This window comes from Bos indicus, chromosome 9 (genome assembly GCF_029378745.1).
Source record: "Bos indicus isolate NIAB-ARS_2022 breed Sahiwal x Tharparkar chromosome 9, NIAB-ARS_B.indTharparkar_mat_pri_1.0, whole genome shotgun sequence".
Lineage (NCBI taxonomy): Eukaryota > Metazoa > Chordata > Mammalia > Artiodactyla > Bovidae > Bos > Bos indicus.
This window is the reverse complement of record NC_091768.1, coordinates 60,486,006-60,501,777: the sequence shown is the minus strand read 5'-3', so window position 1 is coordinate 60,501,777 and position 15,772 is coordinate 60,486,006. Positions and strand designations below refer to the sequence as shown.

General features: G+C 40.4%; 1 protein-coding gene and 1 long non-coding RNA gene across 4 annotated transcripts in view; one reads left to right on the top strand and one right to left on the bottom strand.

Moving 5' to 3' along the window:
- Window positions 1–15,772, bottom strand: part of BACH2 (BTB domain and CNC homolog 2) — a 393,013-nt gene that overhangs the window by 53,407 nt on the left and 323,834 nt on the right. The window lies entirely within an intron of this gene.
- On the top strand, window positions 870–4,121 carry LOC139184925 (uncharacterized). Its single transcript, XR_011568466.1, has 2 exons — window positions 870–982; window positions 3,934–4,121. It is a non-coding gene; the product is annotated as an uncharacterized lncRNA (long non-coding RNA).

The following is a 15,772-nucleotide window of genomic DNA, read 5'->3' as shown; positions in this document are numbered from 1 at the left end:
CAGAACTGATGGAACGCGCCCTTCTTATCCTTTCTCCTGTAACTATGCATGTGGGCAGGAAAAAGGGGGCTTCTCTTACTCAGCTGAAGTGCCCCTTTGTTTGCTTATTTTAGGAATGGTTTGAATTACCGCTCTTTCAACAACATTATGGGTCACAAACCCACTAAAATGAAACAATCACGCTGTACTTCTTTATCATGAATCACTGCTTTAATTTTTAACCCAACTCAGCAGGAAATCATGTGTTTACCCCATGCAACTTTCATTTGATCATGGAATTACTAAAATCTCTGTTACCTAACAGAATACCATGGGACTATTTGAGAGCAATGACAAATTTAAGGAGGGAACTGCCACCCCACCCCTTTCTCTGACAGCTGCTTGGTTCTGGGGTAGTAAAATCACACATAAAATAGCAAAAAGCAAATTTACTAATTTGCCTTCTACATTTACTACTTCACCAGGAGGAACTCTGCTCTCTATAAATTCTTTTTTCTAAGGCTTCCTCATCAGATGCCTAGGTTCTGCCAGTAAGTAATACTCTTAAATTGTCATCTGCTTATAAACTTTTTAAAATGTTATTTTTAATTTTTGCAATGTGGGAGAATGTATCATGCAGTGAGGAATGACTCGCTTGATGTTACCTGGTAGTATGTACACTGAACGTCCTTTGTCCTGTCTAAAGTACATTTTCAATGAGAAGAATGACATTACAAAATAGTTCTTCTTGGCTGTATTCAGAAAATAGCTACATATATTCATTATTAGGACTCTTCAATTTTATTGAAAAATACCCATTTGAACCCAAAACATGTGCAGAAGGTTAGCTATTATCTTAATCCTAAATTCTGCTATTATATTTCCATCACAGATGTTCTGCGCTGATAGAAAAGTCGGAGCTATTTGGATTTGACAGCTTGGATTAATAACTACCCATCTCGAATCATTAATGATGCTGGTTCCAGTTCAGTGATTGAAATGGGTAAAAAAAATTTTTCATCTTATTCTTTCCTTATGAAAGAGCTGTTGGCTTGGCAATGCATTTCTTTCTGGAAAAAAAAAAAGTCCTTTTGAAGGGGAGAATACTAAGAACGGTGTAGGAAGTGCTAGAGAAGAATAGAAATTCATTTTAAAGCAGTGTACCATGTACAAATGCTGTCTTACAAATAGGATTATTTAATTTAAACCTTAGATCTGTCAAGCTTCATTACTTCAAATGGAGCCTGTCGTTTCTTGAGTTCATTATATACTGAGATTATATGACAATTTATGTTAGGTTCAGTCATTGCTGAGATCCAAGGCAGTTAAAAAAAAAATTACACAGCAGTGTCAGTAAATAGAGCAAAGTCATTGCAGTGTTGGGAAAGGCAAAAAGTCATCTTGCTAAATGAGGATCCAAGCTGTCCTGTACTGAGACTGCTTCTAATAAATAAAAGGCCTCTGGGAAAAGTGCTGAGCGCATGCTGGATCTATTTTCAGCTTGCATCAGCAGCTGCTGCCCCTGGGATCACATCTTTACGCATACTCTACACCATATGTAATCACTCCAGCGCTGCAACCAGTAAGATAATGAAAGAGCATGGCATAAATCTATACTCGAGTAGAATGCTAAATGAGAAAAATAATACAAAAAGGGGGGAAATAAACCACATTTTCAAGTCATTAGGAAGAAAGACTTTGACATATGAAGTGTTGCAACCATTAATAGCACTTATCATATAGAGTGGAGACAAAGAGACAAATTAATCAAACTGACAGAACTGGGACATTTTATGCTAATGCAGGCTCCTGGGTTTTAGTCTGTGTTCCTCTGCGTCTGGAAAACTGATACCATTACAGGGCAGGAAATTGTATGAATAACATGCAACAGATCATAAAAATTCACACACCAACTGCAGAAACACTGCCAAAAAGCTCAGTAAAAACAAGGATGACGACCTCCACAGAGGAACTACCAGCAAGTCATGAATGCATATATGTCCAGGAATATCTCCCATTCATGCATTGTAATTAACTCTAGGCTTCTCGCTCATAATTATAGTGATGAAACCGAAGCCTGAAGAGTGAACTCTGCCGCTACCCAGGAGAGGCTGTTTGCCATCAGCTGGAGTGACTGCAGCTCCAAAGTAAATTTACTGGCCAGGTTGGGTTAGTCTTTAAAAAACAACAACAACAACAACAAAATAAACATGAAGGGAGGAGGGAAAGTCATAAACTGCTAATGCAAAGAAAAGATAAGCCAACATTTTTGCGTATATTTGTGCGAGTGATAGGAAGAAAGGGAATCTGATACTGAAAACATTTTTCATACAGTACACACTGTCCCTGACTTATAAACAGCCCTTACTTTATGAATAAGCTGGACTTGAAAGTGAATGGTAGGCAACCCCTCAGGAAGGCTCAGCAGAGACATTGCCCTTTGTCTTCCAACTGTAAACTCCTAGAGTGGCTGGTGCGGTAGGTCTACTGGCTCATTCATACAGATCCACAGAGATAGTAAATGACTGCCACGCTAATAAGATCTCTATCCCTTCCCAGAGGAAGCTCCTGTATCCTTAGCACTGAGTCCTTTAGCTGCAACTCCAAATAATTTTCCCATAAAAAAATAACAATACCAATAGAAGTTAGGCGTGGCTAAAAAAATGCATCAGAACTAGAATCCAATGAGATCATCTTTGCTGGCATTCAGGACTCTGGTTCTCAACAATTCTGTTCCAATCCTTCCTCTCATTCTCACTTAATATATACTACATATTTTCCTGCCTCTGGAACTTTCCTAAAGGAGACCCATCATGATGTTAACCAAATGGCTACCATGTGAGTATTGTCCTAGATGGTCGATTTGCAGATTAAAAATAGCATCGCCACTACCATCACCACTCAGAAATCTTGCACAAAGATCTTACTGTTCAAATGAGGAGACAGACAAGCAATAATTCAATTACAATGCAACGTACAAACCGCAATGACAGAAATATAGAAAGGTGTGACGCACATATAATGGAGGGACACTGGACTCCAAGGGCCTTTTCCCACCTATGGAAATGCCACTCACACCTCCTCTCCTCCCTGAGATCATCTCTCATTTGAACTATCTACTCTTTCTTTGCAGTGTTACAGCCCTTCACTTATTCCTAGATGATAGAAATAAATTCTTTCTCTCTTTGCATGATGATAAACATCTGTCCACTGAATAAATTTTAAAAAATGAAAGGCAACACAGATAGAAGGGTATCCTGTTTCCAGGAAAGAAGACTCTCAGTGGTTCAAACAACTAATTTCTTTAACAAGAGATTAAAAAAAAATTTTTTTTGGCCACACTTCACAGCATGTGGGACCTTAGTTGAACAGGGATCAAACCTGTGCCCCCTACATTGGAAGGTAGTGTCTTAACCACAGGACCATCAGGGAAGTTCCACCAAACAACTCATTTCTCAACAAACTCCTAGAACACAATTTATCTCAGCTGCCTATCCTAAGCCTGTGTTCCTTAGCTACCGGGCCACCAAAAAATGGAACCTGCATTTGTGTCGACCAACGCACGAAATGATGGAAATGTTTCAAGTAGTGTCAATGTGAAGATTCTTCTTACAGTCATGTCACTTGCATACTAGGAAAAAAAGATCTGTTTCAGGGGAGGACTCCTGGCTTGGTAAAATGAAAAGTGAAAAACACAACCTGGTTTTACTTATGAAGTTGGCAGTAAGTTTGGCTCTACGCAGTAATGTACAGAAAAATACTTTATAAGCACCCTTTTCCGAGGCTGGTCTATGATTCTAATGAGAATCATCGGGTAAGGCTGTTCACAGTGACAGGTCTGGGAACACAGCTACACCACTGGGGCCAACCCTTATTAGCAGGGACCATGCCTGAGTGGACACCCTCCAGAGGGAGCAGAAAGCTCAGGTGTGGGTTTTCCTGAATGCCTTTCAGCCCTGAGGATACCTGTGGAGGACCCAGAGCTTCGGTAGGAAGATCACCTAACAGTGCAACTGAGGAACCCTGCTGGCCTCCACCCAAAGATGCTGAGTCTTCTGCTGCTTTCTCTTTTTTATGAAGTCTGTATAACTTTTATTTCTTAACATTACAAGATTTTAAAATATATTATTTTTCATTCTGTGTTATATTTTGCATAATTTTAGCATATTTACCATTTTACCCTTTTGTTAATACAATCAGGTATACTGTGGGCTGGCTATACAGAACTATCAATTTTCAGTATTTTTACCAATGACAGGGGGTAGAACGGCCTTATTCTTTATGGTGTTAAGCATAAGGAGATGTTTGAATTAGAACTAAAGTTTAAAGATGACAAATTCTGATTAGGCTCAGTAGATGGTACTATTTGGGGAAGAAAAAAAAGATATACCCTGAATGCAAAATAGAAAATAATTATTCAAGTTTATATACGACGGAAGTGTTAGCTGCTCAGTTGTGTTTGACTCTTTGCAACCCTGTAGACTGTAGTCCTCCAGGCTCCTCTGTCCATGCAATTCTCCAGCAAGAATACTGGAGTGGGTAGGCATTCCTTTCTTTAGGGGATCTTCTTGATGTAGGGATTGAATCCATGTATCCTGCACTGCAGGCGGATTCTTTACTATCTGAGCCACCAGGTAAGTGCACGTATATGATGAAAGCCAGTAAGATTTATAGTGATTCCTGTTTTAAATATTCTTCTTCATTGAGAACATGTTCTCTTTCTAATCGTATTTAAAGACAGGAATCACTATAAATACATGATGAAAGCCAATAAGACTTACAGTGATTCCTGTCTTTAAATACAATTAGAAAGAGAACATTTTCTCAATGAGGAAGAATATTGGGGAATACGATGGTGAATCTGAAAACTGATGTTTAGATTCCCTGAATTGATGAGCATTTTATTTAAATTGTTTATTATTATAGCCTCTTATTATTTCACATAAGTACATTAAACTCTGAGAAATAAAATGACAAAAAGATGAGAAAGGAGGGTCATATTCAAGAAAGTCTTTGAAGAAGTGGGATGATGTACTACAAGAAAATTATTCTAGTGACAACATCATAATTATTTTCAATAGGAATTCTTTTCATAATATTGCAACTGGTGCATAGCATTGAGAACCTGACACATGGACCAAATCTTGAGCCTTTCTTGTAAGTAGCTGTTACTTACAGAAAGTATGTGATTTGATCCACCTCGGTCAGTGGGAAATGATTTGACAGGGTTAGACAGAGCTCTGTGTCCATAGATGGCGAGTACAAATGGAATGATAATAACTCTTGATACAATCGTGAAAAGTAAAGAAAGGCAGACGGGGCAGGGCTCGGAGGGAAAGTGGTGGTTCTGTGGGACTCAGCTGGCTGGAGATGTTTTTTTCTTTTTGGTTCTGCTGGATCTTAGTTGTAGTGCTCAGGATCTACTCAGGCCCCCAAATGGGAGCCACTGGACCACCAGGGAGGTCCCTTCCTTTTTATTTGTTTTGTTTTTGAGATGTTTCTTAACAGAAGGTTACAGGTACTGCTGAAGTTATAAGTTTGGGAGAATCAGTTCATGCAGAGAAGAGTCTAAATTCTTTGCTAGGACTGAGGCCAAAGACAGAGGATGAATGTATATGGTAGGGAAGATGAGGGAAGGGCATGAAGGGCTGCACTGGGAAGTGGGAGGTGGTCCTGGCCAAGTGGGGAGGGGAGGTGGCCACTGGATCAGGCACTTTCTGGCAATAAGCACTACTGAATCATAAGCTACTGGAAGGAGGCTGTGGTATCAACTTTCCAGAGGGTTTTTTTTTTTTTTTTTAATATAAGAGATATACAACTCTTTTTTTCTTTTTGGATGGTTTAGGTCCTTTTTTGAATATAGATATCTTGAATTTGGTGACTTCTTATTTTTGTTTTTCTGAAAGGCACATTGCAGGATTGTATTTTAATATAATTGTACCTTTCAGACATATATTCAGCTATGGGTCCAGTGCATGTGAATTGTAACAAATATCTGAGGGACATCCCTGGCAGTCCAGTGGCTAAGGCTCTGCCTCTAATGCAGGGGTCCCATGTTTGATCCCTGGTCAGGGAATTAGAGCCCGCATGCTGCAACAAAGATCAAAGATCCTGAGTGTGGCAACTAAGAGCTGGCACACCCAAATAAGTAAATAAAGAAATGAATAAATAAATAATATTAAACATCTGAATGGAAATTTATGGATTATATTGTCATTATATATTTTTATGCCACTTTTTCCTCCAACAACTTGAGAAGTGAAATGTGATGGTTTCTATTCTCATTTTAGATGTATAAAATGGGGCAGAGAGTTTGAGCAACTTGCCCAGGTTTGCTCAGATCACATGTGACCTCCCCCACCTCTACAGCCATTCTAACAAACCAGCTCTAACACATTTTCTTTTTCTCATTCCTCCTAAAATCTGTCCCATTTTGATTACCACCCCTTACATATTTCAAGAAAGAGTGTGGGTGTTGTGCACTGTAAGAGCCAGAAATGAAGACCAAGAAGGCAGAGACCACAGTACAGACCCTAGCTTTCAATGTTCCCATCACATGGCTGATGTTCATTCATGATAAGACTCCACTGCACATGCTGGGAGCTTCAGTTTAAACCTTTGGGAAATATCTTCAATGTCTATGGGAACTTGCCATCTTCCTCCTCCTGCTTTAAGTGGGGGCCAAATTTTCCATGAAGTCTATTCGTTTGAATAGCACATAATCCTTCCTTTTAGGGTTTCTTTTTATTGGTTCATCCATCAAATATTTATTAGCCTCTACTTTGTGCCAGACACTGTGCTGGGCTCAAGGAACAGAACGGCAGATAAGGCAGGCATGATGCTTGAAACTTGTCCTGCACTGTTTAATTTGGTGGCCACTAGTCATGTTCCAAATAGGAAAAGGAGTACGTCAAGGCTGTACATCGTCACCCTGCTTATTTAACTTATATGCAGAGTACATCATGAGAAATGCTGGGCTGGAAGAAGCACAAGCTGGAATCGAGATTGCCGGGAGAAGTATCAATAACCTCAGATATGCAGATGACACCACCCTTATGGTAGAAAGTGAAGAGGAACTCAAAAGCCTCTTGATGAAAGTGAAAGGTGAAAAAGTTGGCTTAAAGCTCAACATTCAGAAAACGAAGATCATGGCATCTGGTCCCATCACTTCATGGGAAATAGATGGGGAAAAAGTGCAAACAGTGTCAGACTTTATTTTTTTGGGCTCCAAAATCACTGCAGATGGTGACTGCAGCCATGACATTAAAAGACGCTTACTACTTGGAAGGAAAGTTATGACCAACCTAGATAGCATATTGAAAAGCAGGGACATTACTTTGCCAACAAAGGTCCATCTAGTTAAGGCTATGGTTTTTCCAGTGGTCATGTATGGATGTGAGAGTTGGACTGTGAAGAAAGCTGAGTGCCGAAGAATTGATGCTTTTGAACTGTGGTGTTGGAGAAGACTCTTGAGAGTCCCTTGGACTGCAAGGAGATCCAGCCAGTCCATTCTAAAGGAGGTCAGTCCTGTGTGTTCTTTGGAAGGAATGATACTAAAGCTGAAACGCCAGTAATTTGGCCACCTCATGCGAAGAGTTGACTCATTGGAAAAGACTCTGATGCTGGGAGGGATTGGGGGCAGGAGGAGAAGGGGACGACAGAGAATGAGATGGCTGGATGGCATCACCGACTTGATGGATGTGAGTTTGAGTGAACTCCGGGAATTGGTGATGGACAGGGAGGCTGGCGTGCTGCAATTCATGGGGTCACAAAGAGTTGGACATGACTGAGCGACTGAACTGAATTAAGTCATGTGTGACTGTTTACATTAAAATTAATTAAAATGAAATAAAATTAAAAATTCAGTTCCTCAGTCCCTCTAGCCACATTTCAAGTGCTTGATAGCCCCATGTGAATAGTAGCTACCATATATACCATATGTAGACAGTGGGCAGAAGAACATTTCCACCACCACAGAAAATGCTATTGGACAACACCGATCTCGAACAAGTAACAAAATAAACAAGTAAGTTGACGAATGTATCACTGAAAACTAGGACACAATTTGAGGTCTTTTTCTGTTTTCTTTTGGTCTTTAAAAGTCATCTCTTTCTTTTCCAACAAACACACCTAATTTCATGCCCTCATGACTTCCTGCTTAGGCCACTGCAACAACCTGGCCATTGTACCTCTCTCTCTCAATCCTTCCTTTGTACCACTGCCTGATTCATCTTCTTAATGACAGTTTGTCAACCTGCTTCCTGCAGAATAAAGTCCAAGCCCTTCAAGCATGGTATTCAAGGTGCTTTATATTTGGGCTTAAATGATCTGTCTTGCCTTGTTTCTTGCCATGTCCTCTCCCTATTCTACATGATAACAACAGAAAATGGGGTTATTGACATCAAATGCATCACTCTCCATATTATATCATTCTTGGGAAGCTGTATTTAAGTTATGAGGATGTCCACGACAGCCAGACGTTCTTTAGAACTTCACTGAGTTGAAACATGAGAAGAAAAGGAGAGAGGGAGGCAGAGGTGTAGTTCCTCAGAACTCAGACAGGATAAGTGTAAGTTACCTATGTGAGTTCTGAAGAAATTCTCAGCTCAGAGCAGTCGTCAGGGAGAGGGTCGTTTTCTACCCTCACCAAGAGGAAGGTAAAGAAACAGGAGAGGAAGTAGTATAGACACTTAGGGATCCATGCAGGAGTGCTAGGATGTTTTGCAAGAAATATACAAATCACATGACCAAAACACACACACACAAAGTATTTTCATCTAAATGTTCGTTATACAAAAACCTTACATTTTCTTACGTGTATGTGTGTGTGTGTGCGTGTGCGCATGCTCAGGCGTGTCCAACTCTTTGTAACCCTTTGGATTGTAACCTGGCAGTTTCCTCTGTCCATGAGATTTTTTCAGGCAAGAATACTGGAGTGGGTTGCCATTTCCCTTTCCACGGGATCTTCCCAATCCAGGGATTAAACCCGCATCTTCGGCACTGCGAGTGGATTTTTTACCTGTTGAGCCATCGGGGAAGCACATATTTCCTTATATTTTATATAAAACTTATAAAAATATACATGACCTGTGTTCCCAATAAGTTGCCACTGTGGCTTTCTTTGGGGGCAGGACTGCACAAAACAAACAGGACTAGTAGACAAAATGTACTGAATTATGGAGTGCCTCCCAAACTACGTATGACCCACTGTCACAATTTTTAATATCTTCTCTAACACAATTCATTTTGCTTAAAAATTAAATGTAGTTTAGAACGAAACTCATTCTAAGCAATACTATCTGTGAAATCGCAGGTCTAACATGTGAGTTGCACTAATCGAATTTGAAAACAAATTCTTCACATATCACTTGAAATCATTTCACTTTCAAGCTGTGCTACAAATATTCATAGGATGGGAAATCCTGGGATCAGGAGGTGAATAATTATTCTAAGTGCTAAGGTGGGAGATACTGGACACAGCCTCTTTCCAGTCTGGGACACCAGGCAAGGGTGTGCCACTGCCCTGTGGTTGGGGGTGGTTCTGACCGCTCTAAAGAGTGAAGTGGTAAAAAATGGCAAAGACATGAAGCATTACTCAGATCAGTGGACCTCCCTGGTGGTCTAGTGGTTAGAAATCAGTGTGCCAATGTGGGGAATGGGTTCAATCCCTGGTCTGGGAAGATTCCACATGCCTGTGACCCATAACTACTGAGCCTGCGCTGTGCAACAAGAGATGCCACTGTGAGGAGGAGCCCACACATTGCAATAAAGAGTAGTCCCTGCTTGCTGAAACTAGAGAAAGCCCTCCTGGAGCAAAGAAGACCCAGTGAAGCCAAAAATAAGTAAATCAATACATAAAAATAGATCACTGATCAGAAATATCGGTGTCCTTTCTGGGACTGGTGAGAACAAATGAGTAAACACTGACAGGAAGCACAGAACTTTCCAAATGTCGACTGTAGTTTTCTCAATCCCTTGTAGTGCAAGAGTCATGTGGGAGCCTCACTGCCCTCCAGGGACTCCTGGGTTTGGGTTTGTAGGTGGCCTCAGGGGACCCTGGTGGCAGCTTCCAACCTCTGTGGTGATAGGCCATCTCCTCTGTGTCGAGTTCGAAACTCCTGATGCTGTGGTGGAGAGGCTGCAGCTCAGTAAGGGCGGGACGCTGACCTTCTCATACCAAGGATGCTCAGAGCTGATTGTGTCGCTAAGAGTGACCCAGGGCAGCCTCTGGGGCCACCACCTGAGACCATCTGGACTCACTGGTTCGCACCGACACCCAGCTGGGGGATGCCTCCACAGCTTCTGTCAGAGGCTCAGTTTTCCTGCACAAAAGGAAGAGAAGCCTGCCTCCCCAAAGGACGGGCATTTCATGTAACTCTTCTGCCATGTTTCTCTCACCTCTCCAGTGGGGCTGAGCTCATAGAAAACTGGTGTTAAAGCACTTCAGCGAGAAGCCAGGGATTTGAAAGCCCCTTCTAACAGCTGTTAATGGTTGTCGATGAGCGGCAGACACCAGGGCTGGCGGGAAGAGAGCCAAAAATAACTCCACAGCAGTGTTTTTCAGGATTCAGTCATTTCTGTTGCTGGAAAGGAGGGGCACGAGGAACTGAAGCAACAGCTCTAGGAAAACAGTGAAGGCGCTGGAAGGACGAGGGCCCTGGGCTGCTGGTTGCATGGCCCAGTCCTGTTACCACAGGACTTCCAAAACCTTTCTCAAAAACCTGCTATCTGAGAAAGACTCATACAGGAAAGTGGAAAGACAGGAAGGGAGACTGACGTTGGAGGTGAACTGAACTCAGCCCCCGGCATGTAGGGGGTGGGCTCCATGTGCTTGGGCTCTGCACTAGAGGAGCTTTGTCACGATGGCTCTTTTTGGTATGTGTTTGTGTTTTTTTTTAATTTTGTTTTCAAAAAATTTATTTTATTGAAGTATAGCTGATTTACAATGTTGTGTTAATTTCTGCAGTACAGCAAAGTGGTTCAATTATATACATTTTGTCCACATTCTTTTCCATTATGGTTCATGACAAGATACTGGATAGAGTTCCCTGTGCTATATAGTAGGACACTGTTGTTTATCCGTTAATTACATTAATGAACACATGAATTAACTCCCAATTCATCCCTCTTGGCGACCACAAGTCTCTTCTCTATGTCCATGACTCTGTTTTAAAATGACAAGTTCATGAATGTCATATTCTAGAATCTACGTGTAAGTGATATCATACGGTATTTGTCTTTTCTCTGACTTACTTCACTTAGTATAATAATCTCCAGGTCCATCGATGTTGCTGCAAATGGCATTATTTCATCTTTTTACGGCTGAGTGGTATTCCATTGTACACATATGCCTCATCTGCTTTATCCATTCATCTGTCGATGCTTCCGTGTTTTGGCTATTGCAGATAGTGCTGCTATGAACAGATGAGTGCATGTATCTTTCTGAATTATAGTTTTGTCAGGATATATGCCCAGGAGTGGGATTGGTGGATCACATGGAAACTCTATTTTTAGTTTTTTTAAGGAACTTCTGTATTGTTTTCCATGGTGGCTATACCAATTTATATTCCCACCAACAATGGAGGAGAGTTCCCTTTTCTCCACTTTGGTGTGTGTTTTTAATTTGCATTTCATTCTGTGGGATTTACAAGCCCATTCCATGGTCGAGGAACTGGTTTAGGCATCTTATCCTAAGGAGCCCTTCCCACTAACTCCTAGACTTGCCTGATTGGATTGCCTTCTACCGTCTTTCTGTTCAACCTGTTTTCTCTCTAACAGAGATGTATAACGCCATGGGCTTCAGGAACTCAAAGTTTTTGTTTTCTTGTTTTTCCTAATAACCAGCCTCCATTTCTGTTTTAAAATCATATCCTAACTTTTTTTTTGATGGGCTAGAGATATGTTTATTATATATTTATATATAAAGGTAAATATGTATATTACTTTAAAATATTTCAAATGCACAGAACAGCTGAAAGAATGGTACACTGATTATCTGTTAACAACTTGCAATACCTTCTCTTTCTCTCTCCCTGTCTACTTATATATGTATATGCACATTCTTTCCTTTTGCTAACCCTACTGAAAGCAGGCTACCAATATCATGATGTTGTATCTCCTATTTCATTCATCATGCCTCTTCCAAGAATAAGAGTGTTCTCTTTCACAACACCATTACCACACCTAATAAAATCATCATTAATTCAATTACACTTTTCACAAACATCTAAATTATCCTAAAAATTTTTCTTGTTGTTCTTTTTTTCTGACCCCAATTCACTCATGGCCTCGATTGCTGTCTGTTTTCAGTTCCCCTCAGTCTAGAGCACTGTTCCCCTGTCTTTCCATCATATAAAACCCTTTGAACAGTCCAGCTCAGCCTTCTAACAGAAAGCCCAAAATTCTGGATTAATCTGTTTCTTTGTAATTAAATTCAGGTTAGACATTTAAGGCAAGAATACTTCATAGATGATGTATGTACCTCCTATGACATTGTGTCAGGAGGCACAGAATATGAGGCAATCACATTATTAGCAAAGTTTGGCTTGACTAGTAAGTGCCTTTATTTAAAGGTGCATTTTCAATTTAATGTGGTCTGATATTTTGAAATGCAGATGTATGTTTATTGATATGGAGTGATATTCATGCTCTATTAATTAAAAATAGAAAATTATGAACTGCAAAGTTCTCAATTTTGTTAAAAGTGCCCCCACACACACACAGAGAAAGGTCTCAGTTCAGTTCAGTCGCTCAATCGTGTCCGACTCTTTGTGACCCCATGAATCGCAGCACACCAGGCCTCCCTGTCCATCACCAACTCCCGGAGTTCACTCAAACTCACGTCCATTGAGTCAGTGATGCCATCCAGCCATTTCATCCTCTGTCGTTCCCTTCTCCTCCTGCCCCCAATCCCTCCCAGCATCAGAGTCTTTTCCAATGAGTCAACTCTTCGCATGAGGTGGCCAAAGTACTGGAGTTTCAGCTTTAGCATCAGTCCTTCCAATGAACACCCAGGACTGATCTCCTTTAAAATGGACTGGTTGGATCTCCTTGCAGTCCAAGGGACTCTCAGGAGTCTTCTCCAACACCACAGTTCAAAAGCATCAATTCTTCGGCGCTCAGCCTTCTTCACAGTCCAAATCTCACATCCCATATCCTAATTTTTATCAGCCATTTCCCCAAGAATTACAGTGACTTCTGTTTTTGTTTTCTTTTCATTTTTATAATGTATATACACAAGGGAGGATTTTTTTCCCTGACATTTTTCCCTATCACTCAATCCAGATGTTCACAAGGCACTTTTAAATCTTCCCACTCGCTTGCTGAAAATTCTGGTGCTCATAGTGAGTAAAACTAAGTCTTGGAATTCTATCTGAATAGTATCCTTGACCATCACCCACTCAAAATGTAGACAGGAAAGTGGGAGATCAGTCAAGCTTCATTAGGGCCAAGTCATGCCAACATAACTTCGTCTCTGGTTTTGCTGGGATCACGCTCAGAGAATGCAGCAGAAATAGCACCTCAGGAGTTCAGTATGGTGGCTGACATATATCTTAGGTCACTCTCTCAATAATATAAAAAAATGGGGTCTGGAAGATAGTACAATTAAGCGATCATTGGCTAGGTGACAGAAGAGTGTCAACGTCAACCTAAGGGAAACCATCTGGTGATAAGACCTAGCCTTCTGCCCACTCTGTCATGCTTAACTTCTATCTCTGACTTGGAAAGATTTGGGTGATAAGCTGGTAAGATATTCTAGGAATCAGATCAAGACCCTAAAAGATGACCATGGGCTGGTATTATGGAGTAAATGTATAAGGATGCAATTTATTAAAAATAGATGTCAATTCCTATACTGGACTTTAAAAAGTCAACTTTGCACAATAATATAAACCAACTATTTTTTAAAAAATGTTAACTCCGTAAAAAAAGGATGGGAGAGTTCTGGCTTAATGAGGTGTGTCAGGACTGTGACCCAGTTGCCAGGAAACTTAATACAACCAGAGCTACATCAAGAGATGTATTGCAGAGATGGGGTTATAGTTGCCCTCAATTCTCTACTGTTCAGATCACATTGAGACTTTCACATTTAAGTCCTTGTGCTATATGTTAAGAAAGACCAGACCACTATATTCTTCTACTTCTCTGTATATTCATTCTGTTGACTTTTGAAAGTTTGATATTGAAACTACAACTAAAAATCTTAATTTATCTACTTAAAAAACTGTAATATATAGTGGATTTCCCAAGTCTCCTATAAATGTCATACTTTCATAATTTTAAAAACTTTTTTTTTTTTTAAAAGAACAGGCCAGACCAACAAGCATCATGATGAACACTGAATCCATGTCCCTGGTGGCCATGGAACCAGGGATGTTCAACCTAGAGAAAGGGAGACAACAAGAGTTGTCTTCAGAGAGCTACTGAGCGATCGTGGAAAGATGAAGTGAGATTTGTTCTCTTCCATTCCCAAGGGCATAAATAGGGCCACAGATAAAAATTAAAGGGAAGTAGACTTCTGCTAAAAATGAAAAAAATTTTCTAGTAATCACAGTTGTACAAAATGGGAGGGGCTCTCAAGTAGTGGTGTGATCCCTATTGCTAAAAGTGTTCCAGCAGAGGCTAGAGAGGTACCTATGTCACTGTCATAAAAGGATTCCAAATCGGATAAGAGATTGGACTAAGTGCCTTCTGACATGCCTCATCTTTTAACTTTCAATCCTTGATACTCCTCACCTTCTACCACAATAATGGAAAGGAGTGAAGGTTCTTAGTGCTCCTTAAACACTAACAAGCAACAAAGTTCTTGCAAAAACTGACAAGCAACAACGACAAGCTGGGTAGTATTTTCATTTACTCTGGATACCACTGGCAAAACATATGGACTTGTGAGTTAGCAAAACAAACAGAGCTTTCTTAAACTTCCCCAAGTCTTCTATAAGCCTGTGAATGACACATCCTTCAAGCTACTTTAGTTTGGAATTCTGACCTAGTCCAACCAGTCTGCTGAGATCGTGAACAATTTGCAGAGAACACAGGGAGCTTTGATAGAATGTAATGAAAGTAAGTATTAAAAAAAATAAAGGAGTCAGTGATTTCCTAAGTATGTAAATTTTCAAAGACCTTCATATCTACTCAACAAAAATTCAACTGTATAGTTGCAGAACCTGGAAATTAAATAAATGCAGACTCAGCGGTCTGAGTTTCAAGACATTTACACAGGCATTATTTCCAGGCATGACTTCCCTTGTTGAACAAGTAAGCCCTTTCTATTTAGGCCTGTCAGGGAAGCAAATGAGTCTGTCACACGGAACTACAGTTTTGTTTGAATGGATAGCGGCACGCCCCATCTTGTATTTTTTCAGGGCTTGACATAATAACAGCCATTAGAAAATATCATAAAAGCTGTACACACTATGCCATTCTGTACATGTTAAAATGTCAAGAGAAAATAGCCCAAAGCTTTTCCTCTTCAGTAATCTCTTAGATAGGTTTTAGGACTGAACCAGACAATCTCAACATCTTTTCTGATGAGTGGAAAAGAAACCAGAATAAATGACTACAGGTATTGATAGAAGAGATGGGAGACATAAGGCAATGAAATAAGTGAGAAGAGGTGAGGGATATACTCTAAAACATGGCAACGTGTACTGTGATTTACTCGTGGTTGATATTCAACAAACATCTGTAATCTATCAAGAACCGTCACAACTTGGGAGAGAACATACTTCTGTGCCAGCAACCAAAGGCCAAGGGAAAAGAGATGCTTCTGCAACGAAGGGGGCATCTGGAG